Here is a 10,632-nt window from a genome sequence, read left to right as displayed (position 1 = left end):
TTGGTGGTGTATATAGTATTTTACCAGTATCTTGGTGGTGTATATAGTGTTTTACCAGTATCTTGGTGGTGTAGGCGCTGTTGAGGGAGATGGCATTGACCAGTATGTCCAGAGACTTGGCCGTCAGCGCTCCGGGGTCTGGTATCTCCTTATAGTGGACGTCTCCCACGTAGCACGCTACGGCCGTCATGCGGTTGGTGGTCAGAGTGCCGGTCTTGTCGGAGCAGATGGCCGTGGCGTTCCCCATCGTCTCACACGCATCCAGGTGACGCACCAGGTTATTATCCTTCATCATTTTCTGTTGAGGAAATATGAACTAGCTTCACAACAACCTCAACGGAACAGTTGCTAACTAGAACCCAGCAAACACTCTACAGTGATTGGTTGAACTATGTTGCATATTTGGATACGTTGCTACAGATTCTTGAATTGCTAAATAAAATACCCCTGATGAGGAAGCATCTCAGAAGGTTCCCAGAACTTGGTGTTAAGTCGTTCTCATAACATAACTACTGTCCAGTTTGTGGTGACGATTATAGAATGTTTGTATACAACATTTGACTGATGTTTCAAGAACGTTCTCAGAACCCATTTAGTCTGTTCTTTAAAAGGTTCTAGAACACATTTAATCACATTTAATCATTGTGATTTAATCATTCTTTTAAAAGGTTCCCAGAATGTGTCATTAGGTTGTGGGAACAGTCTGGTGGGAACATTGTGGGAACATCACAAAAGTTATGCTCCCAAAACACAAAATCTGTCCAGTTGTAGGAATGATTCTACAACGTTTCTTTTAGGGCGCAAAAACATTCACCTGATGTTACAAGAACGTTCTCAGAACCCATTTAGTCTGTTCTTTAAAAGGTTCCCAGAATGTTTAAATTAAGTTGTGAGAACGTTGTGTGGGCATGACAAGAGATACATATTCTCAAAACACAAAAAACACTGTCCATTTGTGCAGATTATTACAATGTTTCTATTAGGTTGCAACAAACATTCACCTGGTGTTACAAGAACGTTCCCAGAACAAATGTTTTTAAAGTTCTTCAAAAGTTCCTAAAACATTTATTTAGTTTGTGGGAACATTGTGGGGACAAGAGATAGGTTCCCAAAACACTACAACTAGTTTTGCTGACATTCACATCATGTTTGTATCAAGGTGCACAAAACATTAACTTGATGTTGCAAGAGTTTTGGCAGAACAACCTTTCTGAGGTCTTTAAAAGGTTCCCAGGACATGTAATTAGGTTGTGGGGAAAAGTGTGGGTACATTACAAGAGATAGGTTTCCAAAAACACAACATATGCTCAGTTGTGAGGAAATTCATACACTGTTTAAGTTAGGTTGCACAGCGCATTCCCTTAATGTTGTAAGAATGAAATGTCTGTTTTAATGATGTTTATAGCATATTTGTTTTAGGTTTAACATAACAGTCCTTTGATGTTTACACAATATACATTTTACCTTGTCTTTGAGATTTCTCAGAACATTTCAAGAACATTTAAAAAAAAATATATATAGTTAAGTTAAACCTAATATATTATTATATTTCTTAAACAGATTGGAATACATCCCCATACCACAATCTAATGAAAAAAAAAATGATGTTTTGTCAACATTCTTGCAACATCAAAGGAATGTTTTGTGCACCCTGGTACAAACATTATGTGAATGTCAGCACAAGTGGACAGTTTTGGTATTTTGGGAACATTTATTTTATGACGTACCCACAACGTTCCCACAACCTAATGAAACATTCTGGGAACCTTTAAAGAACAGATTCAAAGCGTTTTGGCAACATCGGGCAAATGTTTTATATAAACATATAAACTTTTGGGTATTGTCCTGTGATGGCTGTTACAGATGCTGTGCACTACATTGTAGTGACCGTCAGGAGAACATTCCAACGATATTTAGAGTAAAACATTTTTGATAAATTACATCGATTTTTAACAAAAACATTCCTTTGGGATGTTATCATCCTAACGTTAGATAAAATCCCTCACTAGTACTTAATGGGAATCTAATGTTCTGGGAATGTTCCCGGTTTACTGGGATTATTCTCACGATTCCAATCCTTTGACACTTCTAATTGGTCAGAAATCAAATATAAGACAAAAGGCAGAACATGTGTCACCTTGACAGAGTAGGCCAGGGAGATGGTGACGGCCAGGGGCAGTCCCTCGGGTACAGCCACCACCAGCACGGTGACACCGATGATGAAGAACTTGACGAAGTACTGTACGTAGATGGGAGTGCACTCCGTCAGCCACGGCCTCTTCTGCAGGACAAAGTTGTCCACAGCAAAGTACAGCACCAGGATGATCACTGTGATGGCTGACATCACCAGACCTGAATGGACAAGGACAAGGAGAAAGTTAATCTACTCTATTCTACTCTATTCTACTCTACTCCACTGTGCTCTACTCCACTGTGCTCTACTCTCCTCTACTCTAGTACAGTGCTGTGATGGCTGACATTATCAGACCTGGAGAATGACAAGGACAAGATGTCAGCGGCTGTCCTTACTGTACATTACTTCTCTTTTACTTTTCTTTACTTGTAAACAGATTAAAGATGCATGGCTTTTTTTTATACATTATATCAATTTGATGAGGGGTGGCAGGTAGCCTAGAGGTTAGAGCGTTGGACTTGTAACTGAAAGGTTGCTAGATCGAATCCCAGAGCTGACAAGGTACAAATCTGTCGAACTGCCCCTGAACAAGGCAGTTAACCCACTGTTCCCCGATAGACCGTCATTGTAATTAAGAATTTGTTCTTAACTGACTTGCCTAGATTAATAAAGGTAAAAATAAAAATTCAACTTCACAAATCAACAGCAGCAGCAGTGCATTAAATATGTACCTCTGTGATTCCACATAGACCAATGACTCCTACATTTAATTCTGCCAGTAATATGATCTCCCTATTTCATCTCAGATTATCATCGCGATATGATCTACTGCCCCATTGAGATAAATAATTGATCATATATTGAGTGGTCTGATCATCGTTTCAAAGCCTATTGATTATGGATTATATCATTTTGATTGATCTGCCGTACCTGCTTTGCCGATCTGAACAGCCAGCTTGGTCAGTTTCCCCTGGAGGACAGACTTCTCCTTCTTGGAGACATTTGCTTTCTTCTTCTCCTTCTCCTCAATCTCTCCTCCCTCGGCGCTCTTCAGAGGCTGCATCTCCATGGCAGCCGCTCCATCCTGTTTCTTCACTGAAACAACCAGAGGAACACAAAGACAGAGGTTATTATGGGATCGGGGCCTTCCTTAGCCTTTTCAGGGCCGAAGTGAAATTTGTTTTTCGTGGTCCCCCCCCCTCTTGACGGCAGAGAGAAAAATGTAAGTTTTAAAGTTAATGTCCTGCCATTCCACACATTTTGCCATGTGGCATAGAGAAAATGTTGCAGTTTTAAAGCAAGTTTTCAGCAGTTCTACACATTTTGCCATGGGACAGAGAGAACATTTTTCACATTTATAACAAATTTCATTTTGCGATTAAAGAGAGAAATGTGTGCAGTTTAAAGCTAATTTCCTGCAATTCTACAGATGTTGCCATGAATTATGCCATGTCAATATGATATTCTGAATGAGAATGACTAACAAAATCAATAGGTGCCCCCCCTGGAGGTCAGGGCCCCCGGTTGGTAGTCGGCCATGATTACTACCAGTTTATATAACTGGCTGCTAGACTAATTTACCAATCTAAACATTGTTAGCTGACATGGCTAACATGGCTAACATCGCTAACATGGATAACATCGCTAACATGGCTAACATCACTAACATGGATAGCATGGCTAACATCGCTAACATGGCTAACATCACTAACATGGCTAACATCGCTAACATCACTAACATGGATAGCACGGCTAACATCGCTAACATGGCTAACATCGCTAACATGGCTAACATGGCTAATCGAGTGACTGTCAGTGACTGACATAACAATAGAGAAACTGCTGATGCAGAACCCGAATGTTGAACTCACACCTTGTGTTTTCTAACTCTCAATAATAAGATGAGTTTATACGTAAACAGTATTTACAGTATATACATACACTACATGGCCAAAAAACACACAGCAATGCAATGCAGCAATGCCAACTTCATAGACGAACACTGGCAGTAGAATGGCCTTACTGAAGAGCTCACTGATTTTAAACTTGGCATCGTCATAGGATAGCACCTTTCCAGTTTACCAACAAGCGCGTATTCGACATGTCAAAATTGTCTGTCCTAGATTAGTCCTATATGATAGATTAGTCCTATATGCTAGATTAGTCCTATATGATAGATTAGTCCTATATGCTAGATTAGTCCTATATGATAGATTAGTCCTTTATGATAGATTAGTCCTACATGATAGATTTAGTCCTATATGATATATGATAGGTCCTGTGGCCTAACGCTATACAGTAATGACCACAATTTAGGCTGGTCCTGTGGCCTAACGCTATACAGGAATGACCACAACGTTAGACTGGTCCTTGGCCTAACGCTATACAGTAATGACCACAATTTAGGCTGGTCCTGTGGCCTAACGCTATACAGGAATGACCACAACTTAGACTGGTCCTGTGGCCTAACGCTATACAGTAATGACCACAGCTTAGACTGGTCCTGTGGGCCTAACGCTATACAGTAATGACCACAATTTAGGCTGGTCCTGTGCCTAACGCTATACACAGTAATGACCACAATTTAGGCTGGCCCTGTGGCCTAACGCTATACAGGAATGACCACAAACTTAGACTGGTCCTGTGGCCTAACGCTATACAGTAATGACCACAGCTTAGACTGGTCCTGTGGCCTAACGCTATACAGTAATGACCACAACTTAGGCTGGTCCATCCATTCAGGTGATACAGACCAGATATACAACCAACCTATTACACACCAGTGGTTGTTGGCCCAACCAACAGAGACAGCTGTGGGATATTCTACATCTTCAATACATTGACATGTCTACAGGTTCTAACGTCCCGCCGTAACTGTCTGAAGCAGTGATCCTTCTTAGGAAAAACATGTAACAGTTCCACATTTTACAGCGAAGACATTTCAAAATACGATCTAAGAATGAGGGTTGTTGCTCAGAAGTTTCATGGACAGTCATACTTTAGACAAAGGGGGGGAAACCCACATCAACAAAAAGACTGTTCTGATCAGGTTAAGAAACGTACTCATTGTTGTGCGAGGTTAAAAGATACAGCTCACAACAGTCAATCCATATCTTTCCAACAGTCATTTATGGTTCGTTCCAACAATTCTGTGTAACTTGGTTAAAAAAAAAAATGTTTGATTTCACCTCATTTTCACACTGTGTCATAAAAAACATGTTCAAATTATTTAAAAAAAAACATGTTTTTCCGTCTCAGGGTTAACCGTCTCAGGGTTGACAGCAACAGGGTTGACAGCAACAGGGTTCATCGTAATGTGCCATGCTATTGGTTGAGGAGAGCTCCTAACAACAAAACACTTTTTTTCACCGCGATTGGTTTGATAAATTCACCTCTGAAGGTGAAATGTGTACTTACATTCTGAAATCTTGCTATGATTTGTCATCCAACGGGTCCCAGAGATAACATGAAGTGTCGTTTTGTTAGATAAAATCCTTTTTCATATCCTAAAAAGGTCCATATAGCACACACGATCGATTTTGTATTTCCACTCGTTCAATTTGCAAAGAAAGGAATCTGTGAAAATCTCACCCTAAATGTTGTTTCAACCAGTCAAATCACGTTCGTATGTATTCCTCAGAGATCCTAGAACGTAACCAGAGTTCACTATATCATTAGGCGTGTAGTATATCCTAAAGGACACCACATTCGGTCAGAGAGCGACCCCTTCATGGCACGCCGATGACGCGGGCGGTCTTCACTTGAACGACTCTAACTTTGTCAAATAAGCACCAATTGTAGTCAATCGTAGCTAGCTAGATAACCAATGAGTTGGGTTTACGGAAGTATCTGGAAACCCTGTGTCTGTCGCAAAATGTAGCTGCTAATCTTGTGCGACAAAAATTGTGCGACAAAAAAAAAAATTATAAGAATATTCAGAGTTATGAAGTTATGAAAACTGGTTGTTTTGCAAATGTTGAACTTATAATATGGCTACTAATACTGAAAAAGCTCAATCAAAATCAAAGTCAAAGTTTACAGATTTGACGATATTCTTGCAGAGAAAATGTAATATGAATGCAACTGTCTCCTTCATGATTTGCCCAAATGTACCTGGGTGACTTCACACTAAATGTCATGTAGTTCGCTCATACTTCAAGTTATCCGTCTGAAACACATTGCACATACACTGCTGCCATCTTGTGGACACCATCGGAATTACAACCGGAATGATGCTTGGAACTGGGAACCTTTCTGTTGCATTTCAAAGATGGTGGTAGAAAAAAAACGTTGTATGGTTGTATTTTCTTCTACCAGATCTATTGTGTTATATTCTCCTACATTCAATTCACATTTCCACAAACTTCAAAGTGTTTCCTTTCAAATGGTACCAATAATATGCATATCCTTGCTTCAGGGCCTGAGCTACAGGCAGTTAGATTTGGGTATGTCATTTTAGGAGAAAATTGAAAAAAAGGGGGATATCCCTAAGAAGTTAAATCAGCCATGAATCCCCCCCCGTGACAAGGGGAACGGACGCATGTGGTGTGCAAAAGGCAAAAGGGCAATTGAATGTAAGCATCACAAAAGAAAATGTCATTGTTTAATGGCCGTTCTGTCTATGGGTAACAGCAGCAGGGTTGACGTGTTCTGCTCAGTTTTCTACCACAAAACACCAGCAAGCGGCCAAAAAGATTAGAACCAGCTCACCTGCTTTTACACTATGATTTAACTACAAGATGTTGTTACAAAACTTTTTTTTTAAATGATTGTTTGACCATATTAAAAAGAGAGTTCACTACAGGGTTCACCTTAAAATGAGGTACAGACGTAAATGAGTCACTAACCACATGAAATAAATAATCACAGTGACGGTGAAAACTTGATGGGATTAAGTGGGTTGAAGTCTATTATTCATTTAAAAATCTGATTGATTGAATTCTCCATCTGGTCTATATTAAAGGGCACTTCATTTAACATAACAGGCTTTCAAAAAGCAATATTAGTGCACAATTTCTACATAAAATATCAAAAGGACGTAAATGCCACTCATTTCATGGAACAACCCTTACGTATCCTTTGTTTTTTCATTAAGAATATGATTCTTAACATTTGTGTCTGTAGACAACATTCAGTATTCTTCAGGAGATCAATAACAGACTCATTATTTGCCCTTGGTTACCTTATCACTTTGAGCACTGGTGGAAAACCCTGTTTAAAATACCCTGCACAGCCCTGTGTGACCTAACCTGTTAGCAATACACAGTGGTAACCTAATTTACAGGAGAGAGAGCAGACGAGCGAGGAGAGAGAGGAGAGAGAGAGAGAGAGAGAGAAGAGAGAGAGAGAGAGAGAAGAGACAGAGAGCAGAGGACGAGAGAGAGAGACAGAGGGAGAAGGGAGAGAGGAAGAAGAGAGAGAGGAGGAGAGGAAAGAGAGAGAGAGAGAGGGAAGAGAGAGCAGAGAGGAGAGATGAGGACAGCAGACGGAGAGAAGGCACGACACGAGCGAGGGAGAGGGAAAAAACTTTGAGACCTGGAGCCACAGCGCTGACAACAACACTGCAGACACAAGACGTACATCAGGCGGATTGGATGTTAATTCAACATTAGAGGAACGTTCGAGCTAGGCTTGCACAAATTCTGACAACTTTCCCAAAATGAATAGGTTTGTCCAGAAATTCTGGTCGTAAAATTCATTAAATCAAGGAATAAGCAGAAAATCTGGAATCCTCCGACCAGGATTCCTGGAAAACCTGGGAATTTTGTGGGAAAGTTACCGGAATTTTTGCAACCCTAGTTAGAGCACATCCCAACCATGGGGGAAAGTTGAAAATAGGTTACCTTTAGTCTGGTTGTTCTCCATATTGCCATCCTGTATTTTACCTACGATGGAGACATACGAGACACAGAACAATAAGAACCAAAGCAGACAATAAACAAACAATCATTACAGAGGACAAACATTACAATGACATAAAAAGGAAAACAATAACATGTATATTTATTGAGCATTGTCAGGCGTACAGGACAGAAAAGCTACATTTTAATGAGGTAGATGCTGCTTCAGGGATGGTCATTTGGACGTCTGCTAATTTTTCCAATTTGAATTGTTGTGTGTATGCCTGGGCTTGCTAACGAGTCAACAACTATTAGAAATAATGTCAATCAAAATAGATAATTGATAATACAATGAGATTAGAAAATAATGTGACTATTCAGTCAATTAGGAAATGTCATGTTTTGAAAGGTTGCTTAGGTGAACTAGAAAATAATAAAATATATATATTTGAAAACAGTGTATTTATTAATCGCTGTAAAAAAAAAATAAACACACAGTTCAAACTGAAGTAATTCACTTTGTATTTCTGTTTCTGTCTGACAATGGGTGTGTTGGATGAAAACAGTAAGTTTACTTCAATAAACTTCAAAAGTGATTTGAGGGTGATGCAACTATTGTTATTTGATATCAAGTTTTATCAATCGCTTGATGTTAAACTGTACTTGAATAACTACAATACTGATGCTATATCACAGATCAGATTTCCTCTCTATGGATCAGCGTGTTCATTTTGAAGAGCGACATACTCACAGACTACAGGAAGTGACATACTCACAGACTACAGGAAGTGACATCCTCACAGACTACAGGAAGTGACATACTCACAGACTACAGCAAGTGACATACTCACAGACTACAAGAAATGACATACTCACAGACTACAGGAAGTGACATACTCACATACAGACTACAGGAAATTTCACATAATCAACAGTACAAGAAAAGCCATTCAGATATTTCATGAGGTATCAAGACACAGAATCACAGAGTTACAAGATACAGTACAATGAGGAAATAGAGCAACACACACACACAGAGAGAGAGAGAGAGAGAGAGAGAGAGAGAGAGAGAGAGAGAAGGGAGAGGAATTGAACGCTGGAGAGAAGAAGACAATAGGACAGAAATCCTCCCACAAATAAATATTTCTAAAACAGGGATTCTGAAGGAGACTAGCAGGGGTCTGATAGAAAGTTAAGGATGGAGGATAATGAAAGCCACATAATCCTACACAGAGCATTTTTACTCCAAGGTTCACCCTACCAACAACAGGATGAAAACTCATGTATTCATTCGTATCTACCGATTGAAAAACAAAACAATGTTTTTAAGACATAACTTGTTTTTAAGACAGAAATGAAAGCGTTTAAGTTTAAGCTACTTTGAAAACGTACAGTAACTACCAGGCAGAAACATTTCGCCTACATTCACGGCCTGTTGCACACTGGGTAATGGTTCTCTATTCAGTTCATTGGATCTTTGAGGATGAACTATAACGGGAACTTTTACATTTTTTATTTAGATACAACATTTAAAGAGTTCAAAAGTGGTTGGAAATTGAGTTGGATCCTGTTCAAAAGTATGACGCTCACGTTACTGTTGTGTACCAGACAGAAACTCTTCTCATCGCCTGCATCTGCACAATAACATTCCCAGACTGTTTCTCAGTCAGTCAACGTAATGGATACTTCTATTCAGTTCACTTCAACCATAACATCCGATCCGTTCCCAGAGGACACGGAAGGAAAGTCCCAGAGCTGAGAAGAAGACAGTACACAACACAATGCCTGCGTCACAAATGCCACCCTATTCCCTAAATAGTGAACTAATTTTGACCAGGGACTGTAGGGTGCTATTTGGGACTTGGGTAGATTCATCTACTTCAGACATCAGTCACAGGAAACTAGTAATAACTCAAACCAATGACTTTGCTTATCCTTTATGAGGGAGGAGGGAGGAGGTAAAGACAGTCGGAGGATGGAGGAGAGGAGGAGGTAGAGGAGGATGATGTTAAGGGCAGAAAGAGGTGGAAAATGGAGGAGGCAGTAGTACCCAGGAGGTACAGCAGGACAGGAAGTAGCTTCTGGTTTCGGTCAACCTACCATTACCTAGGCTGGCATTGCCAGGTGCAATACCGCCTGCAGTACCATCGGTGGCTATAGTTGCGATGGGGTGGGCAGAGGGATGGGGGCAATCTATAGTAGCAAGTACATTATGGGTAAAAAAAAGGCAACAGTGAACACAAATAACATGGTTAGAAGCCTGAATAACCAAATAACATAGTTAAAAGTATGATTTGTGTTGCTGCTGCAGTTAATTCACACTAGGATTGCCAAAAAAGCCCAACATTTCTCCAAACAGGGAATAATGGATAAGTGACCAGATTTGTTCAACCCTAGTTCACACACTGATGTTTAAAACTGAGAGGACTGGAGGAACGGTACAGACATTACAAACATACATGAACATGGAACCGGTTCAACATAATAATAATGGATCAACTTAATGAAGGGAACTGGTTCAACAATACTAATGGATCAACTTAATAAATGGAACAAGTTCAACATAATACTAATGGATCAACTAAATGAATGGAACTGGTTCAACATAATACTAATGGATCAACTAAATGAATGGAACAGGTTCAACAATACTAATGG

At 39.8% G+C, this 10,632-nt stretch overlaps 1 pseudogene; it reads right to left on the bottom strand.

Moving 5' to 3' along the window:
• Positions 1-10,153, bottom strand: part of LOC112073617 (plasma membrane calcium-transporting ATPase 2-like) — a 77,195-nt pseudogene extending 67,042 nt beyond the window's left edge.
• Positions 10,154-10,632: the final 479 nt, after the last annotated feature.

This window comes from Salvelinus sp. IW2-2015, unplaced genomic scaffold (genome assembly GCF_002910315.2).
Source record: "Salvelinus sp. IW2-2015 unplaced genomic scaffold, ASM291031v2 Un_scaffold2320, whole genome shotgun sequence".
Classification (NCBI taxonomy): domain Eukaryota; kingdom Metazoa; phylum Chordata; class Actinopteri; order Salmoniformes; family Salmonidae; genus Salvelinus; species Salvelinus sp. IW2-2015.
The sequence above is the reverse complement of the archived record's forward strand: the minus strand, read 5'-3'. Positions and strand labels throughout refer to the sequence as shown.